This window comes from Lissotriton helveticus, chromosome 12 (genome assembly GCF_964261635.1).
Source record: "Lissotriton helveticus chromosome 12, aLisHel1.1, whole genome shotgun sequence".
NCBI lineage: Eukaryota > Metazoa > Chordata > Amphibia > Caudata > Salamandridae > Lissotriton > Lissotriton helveticus.
In genome coordinates, this window is record NC_136073.1 from 135,807,621 (window position 1) to 135,827,698 (window position 20,078).

Sequence of the window (20,078 nt, forward strand, 5' to 3'; positions counted from 1 at the left end):
ATTCTGCCATCATGCATTTGCGGAGAACGGACACACCATGACTGCACCTGTTCAGTGTGTGTGTCAGATGCAGTTCTGAACGGAGACCCCAATGCATGTTGCTGCTGTTCAAAGAGCAATGAGGAAGAACGGGAACAACACGATTGATGTCATCTTACATAACATACAACACTGGAACCAGGAGAGTCGAATTATAGCGCCAGGAGCAGTGCTTCGTTTGTTAAAAAAAAACATAAGTGCAAATCCCCAAACTTTTTCTTAGGAGGCAGCCACACACTTCCCTGAAATACAAGACCCACCTGAACAATGTCTTAGGGGCCGCCCGCAGGTCACGCAAGAGAAAGGTCCCATTTGACTGCCGTAGGACAGCAAAATGCAGAAATGATCAAGGTGCAGTCCTACAAGCGGCCACCAGATCAGGAGACATTTGCCAGAGAGAGAGAGTTTATCAGTAGCAACAATGAGTTTTTGAAAACTTTACCAGAGCTCCAGATGGAGTTTTGTGTATTTGGCACAATGCCACAGGTGGGCTCTGCAGAACCAGGAACAACACTTCAGGTTTAGGCCACAATATGCTAGACTAAATTGGAAAGAAAATGTCCAGGCAGGACAGGAAAGGCTAGACACATTTTTCAAAAGGAAAGAAGCCCTTTTGAAATGTACCCAGCACTAGACATAAGACCTTCCTTGTGCCGTGCACACTGCCCGATTGTAAAGAAAAGTGTTTTGTTCCCTGCTGGTTTTATTACCGCTCCCTCTGCACCCCTACATTACTCTTGGCCTGCTCACAGCCTTATCATGTATGTGAAGTTTGCAACGCCGCTGCCTGTGCTGTTACCATCTGTGCTCTGAAGCAAAGTTTACACTGCAGCTGCCTGTGCTGTGCCTGTTCTTGAGACACTGAAGCTGGAACCTCCTCTGCCTGTTCTGTAAGAGTGTTAGTTATGGAAGGTTACCCTGGCGCTGCCCGTGTTGCTCCTGTTGGTTGAAGCTTGCTCATGTTAGTTAATGTTGGAAAAATCTTTTCACTAAACAAAGCCAAACTGATTGGCTTTGTCAATAGGTCTTTGAAAGTGAAAGGTACTCGAGTTGGTGACACAATATAGTCTCAATTTAACATCAAAATTAACATTTCATGATTTAAACAATCACATGTATAATTCATGCGTCTAGTGCGAGTATTTCCATAAACCCAATGCCCGGAAATCACTGTCTAAATTAATTTGTGAGTCGATTAGAACATCTGCAGTCACCCAGCAGTTAAAGTGCATATATGGTGCAGTGCAAACTTGTAATTTATTGAGGCGTAGGAAGGGTCCATTTCCAAACTGAGCAATGCATCTAGAATGGACGCTTCTAGTGCAGATGGCAGCCTCAGTAATATGCAGCTAGTTATAATCCAGCCGTAGGTCAAAATCGCTTCTTGGACCACTACTTTTAAATGATTTACAGACGTTTAAGTGCATATGGTGTTTTGCACACTTAGAACGTATTAAGCAATAAAAGACGTCATTATCTAAGACATGTCGGTGCCTATGAAATAGACGCTTTTGATACAGATAGCAGCATCACCCCTACTTGTGCCCACTTAAACCTAATTGCTGCCATAGGCAACACGGATCAAGTGCAAGTAGAATTTAAGCTCAAAAACATGTATTTATGTCCGAGGGAGAATTATCTTGTACCGCACAATTTTAATAGAAAAAGCGTGAATTTGATATAATTCGTGTGTTTTTTAGTCAATTCGTTTTCTATAGTTTGTGTGGAAAAAAGTAAGGCACTGCTGAGATTCGAACTCAGGATCTCCTGTTTACTAGACAGGCGCTTTAACCAACTAAGCCACAGCGCCACCTGTGCAATCCGGCATTTCCACTCTAGCCTCTTTCTGTTTAGAACTGTCCCGTGCTGCGTTTTCAGTTCTTGAAAGTTTTCATATTCTTGACCTGTTCCCAACAAGAAGATGGAGAGGAAAACCTGATCCAGGAATGGAAAAACTACAATACTCATGAAAAGTACATATTCATATTCAGTTCTAATATTTTGAAGCTTGAACATGCAATGGACCAAGTGCTTGACATAAAGGAAAGTATAAATGTAATCGAAAGGGAAATACTATAAAGGTCCCCGATACATACGAGACATGTACATGAATGTCTACGTAACCTCTCGTGACCACTAGCCGCCCACCGGTGCTGCACAAATATCACTACATACCACATGCCCTATCTGCAAAGCCCCGGTGAAATCACAAAGATACGAAAGTGTGTTGGGTGTTTTATTCGATACCTTGTCTTCGTTTCCTCAGATGAATACGACTGGATTTTTGGGCAGTTTTACATAGCGCGAACTCGTCCCGAAGGCATCAGAGCGCTTAAAATGAGCACCAGTTGCGTTGCAGGCGTCACTTTTTCACCAAAGAACAAGTTTCAATTTGCCCAGTATAGCCGAGTAACACGCCCATCTCGGAAAGAAGGTGGGATCTATTGTCGTGCGGCTCCCGAGGTAAACCGCGCTTGAAGAAGTGCAGAATGAGAGCCCCAGGAAAACACTAACGAGGCTGGTGGTAACGATTGAAGCATGCATCATTTACAATCATTGTCAAACACCAGGCACCACATCACACGGTTATTTTCCAGCATAAACAACAGTCCTCACTCTAGCGTGCCACTTTAAAACGTCCTGCACTGTGCATAGCTTTTTTTATGTCGATACATACAAAAAGAAAAATTAGGAAAAGACAGTGGCCAGTACGGGGATCGAACCCGCGACCTTGGCGTTATTAGCACCACGCTCTAACCAACTGAGCTAACCGGCCATACTTCCTGAAATTTCACATTCTTACCACAGGACCCTGTAATTGTTCAGATAAGACACGTCGTTTATTTGTAGATATTGTTTGACGTGGAGATAGGGCATTTGCTGTCATCTTAGTTTTCCCGAAGTAGAGGCGAGCTATTCCCGTACTATCATAGTTTCCCCGACAAGTACCGAGGCGCTCAGACAGTCCTAGGTCCACTCATAACTTGACAAGGTTATCACTAAGTAGCAAGCACATTATTTAATGAATTGCACTGAAGACTCCTGACTATCAAGAACGACCCAGCGAGCAACTCCAGGGAAAATGGATTGAAAACTAGGATCCTTCACCCAGAAAACGACTGAGCTCAGCAGCACCGCGCACGCGCAGACGGATATCAATGGGTTGTTTCCTGCGTTCTCCCCACAGGAGCACACCCCATAGCAGGCACCAGCAGACATGGTGCTCTCCGTCCCTAGCCCTTCACTCCGTGTATCTTTTTCTCAGCTCTCTTTCAACGACTCTCCCCCTTACACTCTCATAGACCTCGAGCTATTTAAATACAATTTTTATATTATACCCTGTAGTCCACTGCTTCTACTTTCCAAAGGGATCCATTATTCAACAGGGAAGGCGAGCCCTCTAATCTCTAATTCTTTACGACTCTCTTTCATGAAGTCTACATATATTCTAATCAGTGACGTGAATGTTACTTTAGCTTTCATAGTAAGTAGATGCAAATGCAAACTTCACAGGTAGTCGTGGCCGAGTGGTTAAGGCGATGGACTAGAAATCCATTGGGGTCTCCCCGCGCAGGTTCAAATCCTGCCGACTACGGGAATATTTTTTTACACATTACTTTTCACATTTTGGATTATTGCTGAACTGTAGTATCCATAACTGTCCCAGGCAGTATTCACCGGAGAGGGAAGCTCTGCTCTCTACATGATAGCTCACATGGGACTTTCGACCTCACCCAACCCACATATATTAAATCACAGGATCATGGATGGAGGCAGTGGGGGGTGAACAATATGAGAGCCATTCTGCAGCTCTCCTACGTGCCACGCATCTCGGGTGACAGTAAGGCGTATACCAAAAAGCTCCCGCATCCCCCCACTATGGAGAATCTATCACATAAATCAGCAGAGTTGACAGCTGCTCGTTAACTATTTCACGTTCCTCGCAATTCAAAGGCAAAGCATGGTGTTCCCTCGCTGCAAGCAGCCACCGTTACGCTCCAGGCAGCCCCCCTTTAGCTCCAAAACTCAGCAGTAAAGCTCCAGCCCCCAGGTGAAGCCCGTCTTTAATTGCTGGTAAACTTTCCTTACTCTCCCTTCTGAGATGTTAGTCACAGATTGCAACTGCCTGCCTGGCTACTAGCTTTTCCATAACCTTCGCCATTAGCTGCTCACCCTGGCTCAGAGAGGCAACTCACCTCGCTGGTATCTCATCAGCAGTGGCTGTGCTGAGAAATCTGCCTCATCAGTGCCTGACTGCACTAGGACCCTGAGGGGTGACACTCTGCCTTATTTATTTATTTATCTATTTATTTATGCATTTTTATATAGCGTCGGCTTTACCCGAAGGTGTCAGAGCGCTTCACAATAGGAACAGAACTGATACATGAGAACATTACAAGTGAACAAAAAACAAAAGCAAACGTTACATTAAATGAAGTAAAAAATGACAACTGTGAGCCAACAAAATACAAGAGGTAGCAAACGGTGCATTACAAAAGTGACAATCGTGAACCAACAAAATAAAAGAGGTAGCAAACGGCGCATTACAGTAGGAAAAAGTGACGTGTGCAGGTTACAAAAGCGTACAACGTAAACATAGAGGTATAATACTGCAATATATGGAGGACACTCAAGCACAAGAACAAACGTTACGTAGGCACTGGTGGCACTTGTGCAGATATCGAAAATTAACAAATGTAAGAGGTAGAAAACAGTGTGTTGCTAGAGAAAGTGACGGGGGCATGTTACACACGAGTTGCCTTGAGCTGATTTCTTTCTGGGGATCATGCTACTGTCAAGAGCATCCAGTGACCAGCAACGCCACGCTGGTTAGCTGCAAACAATTACCTAATTCAGACATTTCGATTGAGCTGGTCTGTCTGAGCAAGCGGAGCGAGGCGAGGCGAGGCGAGGCGAGCGGGAGCAGCAGGAACAGGCAGGCAGGCAGACACGGCACGGAGACACGGAGCACCCGGAGCCTGCACCCGGAGCCCGCACGGAGACACGGAGACACGGAGACACGGGGGCAGATTGTTTGCGGCTTGCTTGTGGCCGGCTTGCCAAGGAGCAGGAGCAGAGGGAGTGAGCCGCCGTGAGCCGTGAGCCGTGAGTGATCCAGGAGTGAGCCAGGAGCCAGTCGTGATCTCCTGCAACCCCCGCGACCTCCCGAGACCACACCGCAAGTGCGTGCAGGCGCACGAGCTGCACCGGAGGCAGCTGGTGGACGCGTTTTTTTGCCTGTTGGCGAACGGAGGGTACAGCCAGGACCAGAACTGCAGGGACCACTGCGGGACCACTGTGGGACCACTGCGGGACTGCCGATCACTAACGGACTCCCGTAAGTACCTGCAAGGCTGCTGGGGCTTAAGGTCTGAGGCTCAAGTGCACATATCTAGTAACTGAACTAATTTCCACCGCACAGAGAGATCCTAAACTCTGCCTCTGCCTCTGCCTCTATCAGCGATCACTACGTTTGCATGAGCTGTGAGCTGTGTGCAGTGTGCAGTGAGCAGCTTGCGGGGGGAACAAGGAGCACGGCTAAGGTGAGGCTGCGAGGGTTCGAGAGGGGCCGGGATAAGGCAAGGAATCCCTCACCCCCACCCCGAAAGCCTGAGCCTGAGCCGAGCCGAGCGTCAGTCCGAGCGGTATCTGGCTCGGCGCCCAGGAGCAGCAAGAGGAGCAAGAGGATCGGTGGGAGGCGAACGACGAGCAGTGAGCAGTGAGTGGTGAACGGTGAGCGGGCAGAGGAGTTTTGTTCATGGTTCCCTGCCTGCGGCCGTGACCCCCGCTCTGCCTGCTTCGCCCTAGGCCCTAGACCCCGCGCTGCCTGCTTCACTTGAGTGCCTCAGAGAGCACGAGAGGCCGACCGAGCGGTGAGAGTGGGGAGCCACAAGCTGCGGGAGCCACGGGAGCTGGAGCTGAGCGCTACGAGCCACGAGCCGTGGGGACATATCACCCAAAGCCCCGGACTCATCCAGGACTTGAGACCCCTTCGAGGTGCCGGACCTCACACTTACCCTGCCACTCTATTTTGACCTCACCTGTTTTCCCTGGGGGTCACCTACCTCGCAGTTAGCACCGCTGCGAGGAAAACGGCCAGGTGGGCCTACATCATCCAGCAGGCATTGCAAGGACGCCCAGAGAGGAGGTCATCAGAGAGCGCAACCAAGCAGATAGACAGGAAGCAACCACTTGAGAGGTACTAACCTCAACCGCAATCTAACAAACTTCTGACAGCGGGATGAGGTCCGGAAAAGTCAGGAAAGCAACCAACAACGCCCAGACAAGAAGGCGCGGGAACAAGTCCAAGCCACCGGACGAAATAATACACCTGCAGGAACAGGAGCTAGCAACTCCAGAAAATCAGTTGCGCGAGGACGACAAGGCAGACACACTCAGCAAACTAGCACATAAGGACAACCAACCAAAAATGTACTCAATCTTTTCTTTCATGAAAGATCCTGGGTCGTTCCCAAGCTCTTCAATCAGCGACCTCAAGGGTCTCCCCTCCCCACTGGAACCTGTGGGATCTACTCAAATAACTGCCATTGACTCAGGAGGAGAAACAAGTGAGAACAAGAGACAAGAAAAACCGGCAACAGTGAGAGACACCGGGGACGGCTGGGAGGAAGATCAAGAAAGGAAGAGGGAGAGTTACACCGAGGGCAAAAGGGGAACACATACAACCAAAGAAAGCTCAACCCAAGCAGATCAGACCGGTACCGGCACCAGCAAGGGCGGACAAAGCGTAGTCCATAGTGTAGACAACAGTAAAAAGGAGGAAAGGGGCTATCCCCTTGAGCCAAGGATAACTATCCAGCCAATGTCACAACCACTAATAACAGCCACAGCCACAGAGAAGGGGCAAATTCATCAAGAGCCAACAAACAATAGAAAACAATTCTCGCCTAGAAAATCGGAGTCACCATCTCCAACAAAGCCAACAAAAACGGTCTACAAAACACAGGATCAGCCAAAAGCAAACACAGGACCCATCACTAGCAAACAAGCAACTAACATTACCACTAATCAGGTCCATGAGCACCCGCAACATCGAGAACATTCACAAGAGGATGTCGGAAGAGAGCCAGGAACATCACCAAAAAATGAAGAAAATGTAGAACCGGAAGAGACAGAAAAATCTGTGAATGACCAAACAGATATCTTCAAACTAGAGAACACCGGCCAGCTCACAGCAGAGGAGTGGGAGAGGCTAGTAGCATCTAACTCCCCAGTTATCCCACAGGAGGAAGATAGTCAAAAAGTTCCAGTTAAAATCCCAATCACAGAAGAGTCTTCTAATGGACCAGAAATACTATGGTCATCCCTGCTAAACACCCTACAGCTATCAATAAAGGCCATGCAGTATGACTCGGACAAAATGGATATGCAACTTTCCCTGCTAAATTTTCTAGCGATACATGTAGCAAACATCGACAACAAGCTAGCTGACATGAACGACATGATCAAAAGAGTACAAGCTGAAACAAAAATAGAGCAGCTAAGCTGCGCTTGCTACACAATAATGGACAAACTCTCATCGATTTCACAATCACTGGGGGGCATCAGGCAAGACTCAAAAAAGACAACTGACAACCCAACAAAAGGAGGAACCCAGGACATAGCAAACACACCACTAAACCCAAATCACCAACGGCCGAACAAACAGCTTATGACCTCTGAAGACAGATACGGCACTGAGCGGCACAAAAAAGAGACGAGGAGTCCACCCAACTCCCATAATCCCGGAACTAAGACAGGGCGGAAGGCACAAAACTCGAGTAGAGACGGTCCAACATGCCAGAATAACTCAGGGAAAAACAAAGTTGAAACCTATGCCGAGGTGGCATGGAAAGTAACACAAACACCTGCAGAACCAGAACAAAAGGTCAGCTTGGAACAAAAGAACACACAGCTTAGCGACGCGCAGGGACAATAGGGGCAGGCTCCAGAAACCACAAACTTTAACAGCCCTCGAAACAACAGCTCGGGGATAGAATGTCTAGAAAAAACCAGGGACTCAAACAAACAAGGTCGAAAACAGAAAAGAAAAGGAAGAAAAAAGACAAGCAACATAAAAGCTTATTTCAAAGTGGCAAATCTAACATCGGAAAGGGTTCTGGAAGTAGACACAGACAGGCAACCAGCGACCATAACAACCTCACTGGCTAAAGAAACCAAACAAATTTTATTAAGTCAAAACTCCAATGACAAAGGCAGAAATACGACAAATAAGAGTGAAACAGAACTCAGTTGAGATAAAAGCAAGACCACAAACGAAACAGAGAGGACAAACATCACAGCAAGATCGGGAGCTTCACTAACAGTCACCAAGGGAATCCCTGAGTCACAGGGACCAAAGCAGGAAGACGACAAGGAGGCCATAGAAGCCCGAGACGTAAAGCAACCACCTACAAAAAGAGTCGAGCATACATCGATTAAACCAGACATTGAAGAACATAAACAATGGGGCCACAAGCAGAAGGATGTTGAAAAAGGCACAATCCTATTTATCCCGGAGTATAGGTCACGAGGCAGAGGGGATATACTCAACAGAGGTAACATACTACACTTATTGTCCACCATTAGCAACCTGAAGGACATAAAAACACACAACCTTGAATCTGTGGAGTTTGAACACCACAGTTACCTATCCGAACAAGAGGTAACCAAAACCATATGGGCTACGCAGGAAATAACTGAAAGAATCATGGAGTCTGAACAACGTTTTAAAACATGGAGGATTCGCCTAAAAATACAGGAAAAAACAGGATACCCAGAACCACTAAGCCAAGCACAAAAAAAGAGTCTCGACTGCTTCAAAAACAAACAACATCCAGAGAAAAGGACAAGCGTCCTGAAAGGGGCCAGAAGCATTTCAGTCTCACAGACAGATATATACCCACCAAGCGCAAGGAAGGCCCAAGGACCTATCCGAGACGAGGATTGGCATTGGGTAGCAAGGACCATCAATACAAGGCCTGAGAAGAAATGACAATGCTCGCAACAAAACAATTAAAAAAACCATCAATTAAGAATTTGTTCCTGGAACATAAACGGCTTAGGAAATAAGGCTGACGACGCTCAGCTCCTACTTTACCTCCAGAAATTCGACATAATTGCCCTCCAAGAGACCTGGTCGGAAGAGCCGTACCAAATACAGGGTTTTAAGGCACACCACATACCAGCTTCAAGAAATGCCAAATATGGCCATTCAAAAGGTGGCCAAACAACATACACCTCAATAAAGAGCATAAATGAAATAAAGAGTAAAGACGCCACACAGTCGGGTAACAACAGTATAAAAACAATAGAGCTGGAACTAGGGGGAAAAGATCAAAACCAAAAGCTAATACTGCTAAACGTATACGTTCACCCCCGGGAAAAAAAAGCCGGGATGAAACTACTAATTGAAGAAGTAATAAAGATACTGTCAGAAGAGTCAACGACCAATCTCTTAGTAACATGGGACTTCAATATGTACTTAGGTGGGCCTCAGCTAAGGGACTCTCTCCTGGAAGAACAATTTAACATATGGGGAATCCCCCAACAGGTGGCCAGCAAATGGGGAAAACAAAGCAGACTGTCAAGAGACAGCCTGAAAGATTTGGAACATCTTACCCTTGTAGCTCTAAACGGCCGCTTCACAAACGACATCCCATCGTCAGCCACTTTTCACAACACAACGGCAAGCTCCACAATAGACCTCACATTCTCATCTCTACAACTGTTTGGCAAAATTCTGGATTTTCGAATTGGAACAACCGCAGCCAGTGACCACCTACCACAAGAGATCACACTTGACACCCATGGGGCCGCGGTCACCTTACCAGTAGCTAATGAGGGATTATCATATTTGGTTACACAAAAAAGGATAAAATGCAAAACGCATAACTTAGAAGGTTTCGAAAAAGAAGCGAAAAAACTGTGGGAAAAAAGCATAGAGACTCGGACAGACAATCTAAGCCGATGGGAATTATTCACCAGCAGCCTTGGAACTACCAAACAAGCTCAAAAACGGCACTTAAAAACTTGGAAAATCAAAATCAATCAAGTCTCAAAAAGAGATCCCGCAACAAGGAAGAGGAAGATAAGAAAATAAAAGGGAACACAAACTTAAAGATCTACAAGAAAAACATTAACAAACTATTGAGGCAATTACACCGAGAAGGTCCGAACAAAGAAGTCCAAAAGGAACTGCAAAAACAGAAATCCACCAAGAAGAAATTAATCTGGAACCTGAAAAGGTAGGCAGAGGAAGATCTATGGGCAAAGCTGCTCCACGATGCAAAAGGAATTAACACCAGTGGAAGATTCTGGAAGACAGTAAATGACCTCCAGGACTCCAGAAAACCCAGCATAAACTCACACATCACCGAAGAAGTCTGGTCTGAATTTTTAAGGCTCCATTTCAATACAATAACAAATAACTCCGCCGAGAAGCCATCAGAACTCAACAGAAAGAATTTAGACTGCATACAACAAATAGAGCCAACTACAATGTGCTTCTCAGAAAAACAAATCATAAGCAGGATAGCAAAAGGGAAGACAGAGGGGGCGCCAGGCCCCAATGGAATTCCTCCTATTCTGTACAAACGAAATCCGGAATATTGGGCAGCAGCCCTACTGCCACTATTCAAACTGATTTCTGAAACTGGAATGATTCCCGACTCATGGAAAGGCTCAATAATAGCTCCCATTCATAAGAAAGGCAGCAAAAACAAACCAAAAAATTATAGACTTGTTGCCTTAATTGACAACGAGGCGAAATACTATGCTGGTCTATTACTAGAGGAGCTCACAGAATGGGCAAACGAAAATGCAGTAATCCCCATCACCCAAACTGGGTTTCGAGAAAAACTAGGAACAACGACAAACATTCTGGCCCTAACTCTGCTAATTGAATCTGCCAAACTCGCCAGATCTCCTCTCTCTATATGCTTCATTGATTTCACATCGGCTTTCGACAACATCAATAGAAACTTACTATGGGAGAAGCTTGCCAACAAGAAAATGCCGACAACTTTACTATCACAACTGGTGCTATTACATACGGACACATGGGTACAAATCAAGCTAGGTTCAGGAGACTGCCTGTCAAGAAAAATACAGACGACCAAGGGCCATTGCTAGACGAATGCAATCCTCACGCCCCAAAACTAGGAGGACTTATAGTCTCAAACTTGATGTACGCCGATGACATCGTGCTCATAAGCCGGACGCCGATAGTGCTACAACGCCTAATCAACACAACTTACACCCACGCAGCCACGAACGGCCTCAGCATAAACCTCTCCAAAACAAAAGCTATGAGAGTAAATGAGAAGTCGGCCACATCTAAATTTCACTGGCAAATGGGAGGCCTAACAGTTGAAACCGTGGACGAGTACAAATATCTGGGTGTAATTGTTGACAGAAAAGGGACATTCCTCCCTCAGAAGGAAGCAATATCAAGGAGAGGTACCATAATATCAGTCGCACTGAGAAACCTTAAAAAGAAAGTATCAGGTCGCAGTTTCACTCCACTCCTCCAAATAATTCAGGCAAAATTAACACCGGCTATCACCTATGGAAGCGAATGCCTCCGAGGAAGGGACGCACAGATACTGAACAACACAACAGCCAGGGCATTGCGCATGCTATTTAATCTGCCCAAATACACATCTCAAGCACAGATAAGACTCGAATTTGGCCTGAGAAACCAAGTAACAGAAAGAATGGGGGCCTACGCCAAAAGTTGGCACAAAATACGAGGAGCCTATGCCTCATCCATGGATTATCATCTCTGGAATGAGCTATCAGGGAGAAACACGAGTGCCGCCGCCACTTATCTAAAGCACTCCATAGAAACTTTGGAGCTACAAGAAGCCTGGAAGAGCAATACCTCACACAATTTGTTCAAAAAAATAGCAAATAAATCTGTAAGGACCATGTCTCTAATAGAGGACAAAGCCGTGTTAAGGAAAAGGGCACACGGTTGGACCGTCATCCAAAACTACACCAGCAGCTCATGCCAAAGCTACTTAGGAGTTGGTTTTACACGGTCTACAAAGGAGAAACTTATACAACTAAGGCTGGGCATCCTCCCATCTCAAATCCATCTTCCCCCGTGGAAACGACCAAAAATGCCATCAAGTTGCAGATTATGTGGGAACACAAAAGAGGACATCCTTCACTTAATATGCATCTGCAAAGGTCTGGACAAGGAGCGCCGACAACATCTAAAGCCAACCCTAAAGAAACTGGGAATAAGGACATGCCGGCTGGCAGTCAAAGCATGCTTCGATGGAAAAAACATCCAACTAGCAAGTCATCTGGTGAAATTCCTGGAAAAAGCTGGTAAGAAGCAGAACGACAGAAGGGAGAGCCCGGAAGACACTAACCCACATAACACTTAACTCCGACTACTGCCCTAGCAAGCCTCTACCACAAACTCAAGCCACAATCACCATGGACAGATTACAAACTCCAAAGAATCTGTAAAGGCCGCAGGGAGCCTGAGGGCTTGCCTTTTATTCTTTCATTTTCTTCCTGTTCACATAATGACTAAGCATTTAGATAATCGAAAGCCTAATCGCCCTCTAACATATACTTTATTTATGTATTTTTTTTTCTTTGCTCAAGTAAGTTCTTAGAACATTTTAAAGTTTATTTAACTGAAATGTCTGATAGTAACATTTTACTAAACAAAAGTTTTATTTTAAGTTCACCTACATGTAAATATGTTGTTTGCAATGGTTTTAATTAACTGAGCAATAAAGAATTCTTCTTCTTCTTCTTCTAATTCAGGTGCCAGATTGCCTGATGGCTAATGTGTTATGAAGTCAAGGGCATAGCTATTAATGGGTACAGCAGGTGCAGTGGCACCAGAGTTCAGGATTGTGGGGGATTTCTATATCCCAAATATGGATTTTTTGCTAGCCAACAAGTGGATGGCGGACCCATTGGTACCACTTGAATTAGGGCCCATTGGACAGTTGCTACACTATAGCAATGCTAACAACCCATTTCTTGGAAGTTAAGATAATCATAATAAGCCATGTGCAAACATGCATAATCATGCTTATGCGGGGTTTCCAAATGTCAACATGGATATGTTATGTTCTGAGGGCACATGTTCCTCAGATAAATCCTGCACTCTCACAGAAATGTCTTCTTTGCGTATGTTTACAGTGCTGGACACTTTGTGGCACACCATCTACTCCTGACTTTGCTATTGGGGTGCCCCAAATTATTCTAGGATGACACACTTAAAACTGTAAAATAGATTAGTGAGCAATCATGAGCTTCGCAGCAGTTTTAGGGCAGTTTCAGACTACTGACTGACACAAAAGTGGATACTATGTAAACAAATTCAAACTGTACACAGTGTCACACATAAAGTAGGAAAATGTCACACACTAGTACACTTAATCAATGGAAGTGTCACGCATAAACATACTGAAAACTTGGTATTTACATTTCTGCTGGGTTTAATGCAGGAGGGGTGGGTCTAAGATGGTGGTGCGGTGAGACAGGTGTATCTCTCCTTCGCCTGGTCCTGCTGGATATGCTACCTTCACTGGCCAACCAAGGCCCATTAGAATCATACGATTGGAGAGGAGTACCTATCTAAACTCTTTCTGGCAGTGCAGAGGCCTCCAAATGGCCATACAGCTGCCCCTAATTCTAAAAAGCTTGGATTGTGGCATGCACACGATGGTGACTGTGGGATGAGAAAGCTCAGCAGGTGTAGTGGAGGAGCTTGTTTGTGAGACATACTGGTGACCCTTACCCACCTGGAGGACAAGCAGCAAAGTACAGCAGCACAATTCTCTTTCTTTTTATGCATTTTTAGAAGTGAACTGTGGTAACTAATAATGTGATAATTTCTCAGTACGATCATGCCATGGTTTTGTAACAATTTTAATTAATTGAATAAAATAATGTATTCATTCATTACAGCAGCACAAGGGCAGACTTGCCAATTTAGCATTCAAACTCACTATGTGAGAAGAGGCGGGGCCTAACTTGGGTTCTGTGGAGTGGGTAGGACCATTACGTTTTGCTTATGAGGCATGAGGATCCGAGCCCATGAAGAGGCTTGAGAGTTTGTGGCAATTATTGGCCCTGTCCTTTGCCCCTAAAAAATACAAGCAAAATACTTTGAGGATGCAACTAATGTCCTAGGGAGGTTGGACCCTACCCCTTTGGGCATCAGTTGTGCAGGGCCGCCACCCACCCTGCACATGGGTTTTGTAGCTGATTTTATCCCCCACTATTTGATATCAGCTCCTCTCTGGGATACAATGTGAGCAGAGTTGCATTGGAAAAGCAGCACATGACATTTGAATGGGGCAAGATCCCGAGACCTGAATCAAATGTAGACTAGGGAAGGCTCTCTTGCCAATGTCACAACAGCCACCTAAAGGACCATCGCAGCCTCAGGACGCTGGGCACAGGCTTGCTTACTAGAGACACGTCTACCTGATGCATCTACCCCACCACAATAGCCAGCAAAGCAAGACCTGGGTCTTTCAGGCTGGCCATCCAAAAGGGGTTAATACAGGAATAGCTTCCTCCCTCTCATTAAGGCACCCAAATTATGCTCAGTGCATGATTTGATATGATGTTTTCATATGGAGCCCTCCGGCACACATATGTTGGGACTGGCATTTATTTTTCCTCATAAGACTTTCACCTAGAACACAAGAGAGAAGAACACAAAAGGAACAAAGAAGAAGAAAAATAAAGAAATGCAAAAAGAGTGACAGAGAAAGCAGGATAAAAAAGAACTTTAAAACGGGGAGCTAAAGGGGCAGGGAGTGTCATTTCCCCTTAAAATAGCCTCTCTAAACGGTCACTAAATTTTCATCGAACATGTTGCGCATGAACCATAACATGTGGAAATCAGGTTTCAGACAATATTTATAATTTGCACTTTACACAAGTAAACTGTCTTAGTTAGTACTGAACCTCTTAAAGTTTTTGTTTCCATCACACATCGGAATTAAAAAGCAACATTGTGGTTCATGTATACTTTCTTTGCTGCTGATATATTTTTAAATCTTTGTAGGGTTCAGTTACATGTATTTGAACTTGGTTAGAAAAACAGCTGACATCCTATAGTCTTTCCTTTCACAATCCCTGCCCAAAGCAATATTGTTACATAGTTCACTTTACAAAATCCACTCACTTTGTAGACAGAGAAAGAAAAGTAAATATCAATCTCCATGTTAAAGGAATCGAATCACCAGCAATTTGTCTGAAGGCACTGGCTGACATTTGGAAATGCACAGCAATTTTGACTAGATAGAAACAAAATGTAAATACCTCCTAATGCTTATTCACCTCAACTCCAACTTGTTTATTTTGGGGGTGATGCTTCGCCTCTTGAACCTCTTGATATGCTCTAAAAAGTCTTGTATTATAAAAGGTTCCCCATCCTGTTCTTTCTCATGTTTACATTGTTGTTTTGGCGCAGGTAGCTATTGGTGTCAGTCAGCTTAATATAAATAAATCTAGTAATTATAACACTTGACTCTCTTTTGTTCCTGTTCACACTTCCTGTTCTAATCATTTCTTGGGACTTCACTTTATTGGACGAGTAACATTTAGTAACACTTTGCTTTATATTAAAAAAATAAAAACCTGTAGGTTTCCATATAAACACTGATGCTGGCGAAGGGCAGTTATAATGGTTGCAGAATCAGCAGGCGTTCCGATGGTGGTGAGGGTTGACTACAGTATAATACAGTGTTTCTCTTTTCCTATAATCTGCTTTCCGATAGCCTTTTGATAGATAAAGGGAGCTAGCATTGCTCTGCAATGGCTCTCTGTGGGCACGAAGGTTACTGAAGCATGTCGATTTAGAAACGGTTCCCCCTTTAGGGAAAATGAAAGCAATTGAAAACATTCGGTTCGAGGAAAAAACACGAAGAGCAGCAAACTCTTAAATATAAAAAAACATGAATAATTATTAAAAAATAATCACCCATAAATTAATTTGACGAAGGGGAAAAAAAAAAAGTTAGCAGAGGATGGTTTCGATCCATCGACCTCTGGGTTATGGGCCCAGCACGCTTCCGCTGCGCCACTCTGCTCTGTGTTGAAATCTCGTCGTGCCTCCTATCTGATAGTAATCTCCAGTGCACACGTCATTCCTGTGACAGAATTGTAGCCAATGAAAAGCGATCACTGTGTCAATACAAGTGGGAGGAGCGTTACAGTAGGACCGGCTACTAAAAGCCCTCTCCACGCTCTTTCTTTTCGACAATCTACATACCGCCCTGTTTAAGGCGTGGAAGGCATGAGCAGTAGAAGTTGTATTCCGAATCTCGGGTCTATAGCTCCGCTTTCAGGAATGTTCTGCCGGGGCAGGCGTCTGTTACATTCAGAATACACCAATCCGTTTAATTGCTCTCCTCTCTTTTTCTGTACCATTCTATCATAATTTTTTGGGGCAGTTTTATTTAGAGCTAACTCGACCCGAAGGTGTATCATCATCGCTGTACATAAGCACCAGTGACACAATTTTTAGGTCGAAGCCTACCAGATACCAAAGATAACCTGGGGACATACAGGAAGCTTGTCTGGTAACGCATTTGCCCGTTGCTTACCATGCTGCCAAGTTTCCAGACTGCTGATGTGTGACATTTCTATGGGTTTAGCTGGTGTGTGCGTGGCACTCTAATGTCAAATGTTTTATACTTAGAATGACCCTTTTTCATGAATAAATGAAAACAATGATGAATATCTACAGGGCTTTAAGTGGGCCGGGTCTCACCGGGTCTGAGCACTGGCAGTTTTTTTCAGGGGGTCTCGAAACGGGTCTCTATCAGGCTCTGTTTTGTGCACTGGCACAGGCGGTCTGTTTTTTTTTCCGGACTGCAGTGCAGTGGCGGTTTCTCCCCGAGGGCGTAGGGGCTCCGCCCCGCTTCCCAAAAGTGCATCAATCATATATATATATATATTTTTTTAAATACGTGTTTTTGCTTCTTTTGTCTCTTCTCCGCATCAGTTTAGTGAACACATCTACAACACAGCTCCGGCCACTCACCAATACCGCCGCTCGACATTACTGGAAGCGAAGCTTGTCACGTGACGTGACTGACTCCCCTTGCGTCCCAAAGAAGCCTAAGTGTGTTTGCCGGCTGAGAACCTCACAGCCCTGGAGACTGTGATGTCATCAGCTCGGCAAAGACCTAGCTTCAGGGCCCAGTCTCCACCCCCTGATTGCGTGGAGGGAAAGTTAGCCACGGGCGTTTTTAATCCAAGCCCGGGATCGCTAACCCTCCACGTCAATCAGAGAGTGGAGAGCTTTCCCAACTCATTACAGGGCGTGGTGTGACCCACCCCACCCTGTGACGAGTTGGGAAAGGGGTGTGGCAGGCAGGAAACTGAGGATTCGAGTCTGCGCAGACTCGACCATTCCAGCGCTTGTCCTGTGGTAAAACTAGAATATTCTGCTAGGAGGATCTGGATCACGGTCGGAGTGCACTGCCAGGACTGCACTGTAGTAGTTCCACGATTAATATGACTGACTGTGACGGCACAGCAGTTCATCAGAAGCCCCTGCCCAGGTAAGGTTCATGTGGGCAGTTCAATCTCTTATGTCTTTAAATGCACGGGGTTGACACATGGCCATTTTCTGAGTCAGGCCCACCCCATCTGTTCTTAGATTTGTGTGACCCGATGCCCGCCACCAAAGAGTGTGAGTCTGTGACACACTGTGTAACTCTGGGTGTGTGTCCCGATGCCCTGTAGTGTGAGGTGCCAATCTCACTGTCCGGCAATCCGGGTTTGCACCTCACTGTCTGATGCCATGCAGTGGGTTGCGCACTGTCTGATACACAGAGCAGGTGCGAAACTCACTATCCGGACAGTGACACCCAAGCCGTCGTCCCCAAACCTGCCGCTGACTCCTCGCCAGTGCTTGTGATGCCAGCAGGCCCGGACCGCTGTCCTAGAGACAGACTCACAACCGCCTGACAGATTCGTGGAAGGACAGAGACAGGCTTCAGGCGGGCCTCATTCCAGGAAAGGAATGCATGGGAAACGCAGGGACAGTGAGTTTCACCAACAAATGGAGGTGAACAGGTCCTGTGCGAGCAGATGGGCAGTAAACTTAAGCACAGGTAGCACCCTTTCCTGAGGTAAGCTGCAGTTCCTTTGTTTATGGAAGCGAACTGGTAATCCTGCTGCTAATTTATTCTCTAAAGTTTGCTGTAGAGTGCTGCAAAACCATCCAATACCTATTCTGATAGGGTCTGAAGTATCCGTAAAACAGAGTTTGTCAGGTGAAGAGTGCCCAGTGCCATGTCACGGCAGTGAGAACGTGCCTCATTTTTTCTACAAAACTGCAGTGAATATATCCATTTTGAAAAGCCCCTTCAAAATAGCTGAAGGGTGTGGTACCGATATAGTTCAAAATTAGTTTTGGCATCTGTACATTCAGACTACTGATCACAGCTTTCAGCTTTTCGGAATAAAGAATTGACGAATTGATATTAACCAGGATTAAATCAAGAAAAATATATTTGACAGCAAAGCCTTTTTTTATCATAGTTCATTTCATCTCCCTTCGGAATTCCCTCAGCTTAAATTAATTGTTTAATGAGTATAAATCTTACGCATCTCTATTAATAACACTTCTGAGCTGTTGTATGTTTTAGTGATATTTGTGTGTGATTTAAGTCAGTTTGTTTCTAGTGTCTCAGTTTTCTGGTAAAATGATTTTAACAGCTTCACAGCCTGTATATTATTTTGCCATCAAGTAATGTCACCGGCTCTGACAGTAGTGGGAATCGTTCCCCGCCTGACCGGGTGAGAAATAAAGGGGCAGAAGAGAAACCAATCATTGGAAAACGAAGTAAATCCAATTTTCCCAAGAACATAATCAAATGGCCTGAAGCAAGCTCGGGGAATCCTGCTGAAGTAACTCTCACACTTCGTGTCTCTAGCAGGGCACATATCCTTAGTACACAGGCCTCAAGGGATTTACTGGCGACAGTGGCGAGAGTGGAATTATCTACCTTCCCCTTCTTGCCTGGTTCTCTTTTCTCTCTCTCAAAAACCATCTTTTTTTGTTATTTCCCTTGCTGTCATTCTCGGTTTCTTTTCAGTATTTCTCTAGTTGTATCGGTCCTCCCACTTGCATTCATGATTTATTTTTTGTGTTTATTTCTATCACTGTATGTGCCCAGTGATGATTCGTTGCCATTATCTCTGTGACAAATATATCTTCATATATATTTGAGAACATAATTATATTTTGTACTTTCCAGTCTGTCTCTGTAAGCCACCTTCTAATTCTTGTGCGTGAGGTAAATGCCCCATTGCCGCTCTCTTTTACACTTAATATTGCTGCTTCCTTGCCCCTCTGAATCCCCTCCATCCCCCGCGCTCCCATCCACATGGTGCCCTGTCACTTCCTGGCCCTTCAGGGCCCCTCCACCTGCAGTAGTTCCCTGATTGTTTGATACTGACTGTGACGGCACGGCAGTTTGTTTGATACTGACTGTGACGGCACGGCAGTTTGTTTGATACTGACTGTGACGGCACGGCAGTTTGTTTGATACTGACTGTGACGGCACGGCAGTTTGTTTGATACTAACTGTGACGGCACGGCAGTTTGTTTGATACTGACTGTGACGGCACGGCAGTTCATCAGAAGCCCCTGCCCAAGTAAGGCCCATGCAGGCATTTTTAAGTTGCTAACTTCCTGCAGTGCTCTATGCACACCCATTTTAACACCCATTAACAAGTGGCAGTGGCGACCTTTCTGAAATGGTCGCTGTTTCTGTAAAGCATCACGTGAACCATTGTGAACCCGGCCTCTTAATGCTTTGTCAGGATTTTTTCGTACATGTAGAGGGAGAGGGAGATTCTGTGATATTGGCTAATATCGATTCTGTGCCCTAGTTGTGTCACTGAATATTAACTGTACCAAAACGTTTTTGGACTTGTATTGTAACATCTCTTTTCATGCACGGGGTTGACCCAACTGTTTCCTGAGACAGACCAATCTGCTGTTAATATTTAACGACCGGGGTGGTAGT

At 45.3% G+C, this 20,078-nt stretch overlaps 4 non-coding genes across 4 annotated transcripts; 1 reads left to right on the forward strand and 3 right to left on the reverse strand.

The window, feature by feature from the left end:
• Nucleotides 1-1,775: 1,775 nt before the first annotated feature.
• Nucleotides 1,776-1,849, reverse strand: TRNAT-AGU (transfer RNA threonine (anticodon AGU)). The gene has a single exon. It is a non-coding gene; the product is annotated as a tRNA-Thr (tRNA).
• Nucleotides 1,850-2,741: 892 nt separating this feature from the next.
• TRNAI-AAU (transfer RNA isoleucine (anticodon AAU)) lies at nucleotides 2,742-2,815 on the reverse strand. The gene has a single exon. It is a non-coding gene; the product is annotated as a tRNA-Ile (tRNA).
• A 737-nt stretch (nucleotides 2,816-3,552) lies between these two features.
• Nucleotides 3,553-3,634, forward strand: TRNAS-AGA (transfer RNA serine (anticodon AGA)). Its single transcript has one exon. It is a non-coding gene; the product is annotated as a tRNA-Ser (tRNA).
• A 12,415-nt stretch (nucleotides 3,635-16,049) lies between these two features.
• Nucleotides 16,050-16,121, reverse strand: TRNAM-CAU (transfer RNA methionine (anticodon CAU)). The gene has a single exon. It is a non-coding gene; the product is annotated as a tRNA-Met (tRNA).
• Between the last annotated feature and the right edge of the window lie 3,957 nt (nucleotides 16,122-20,078).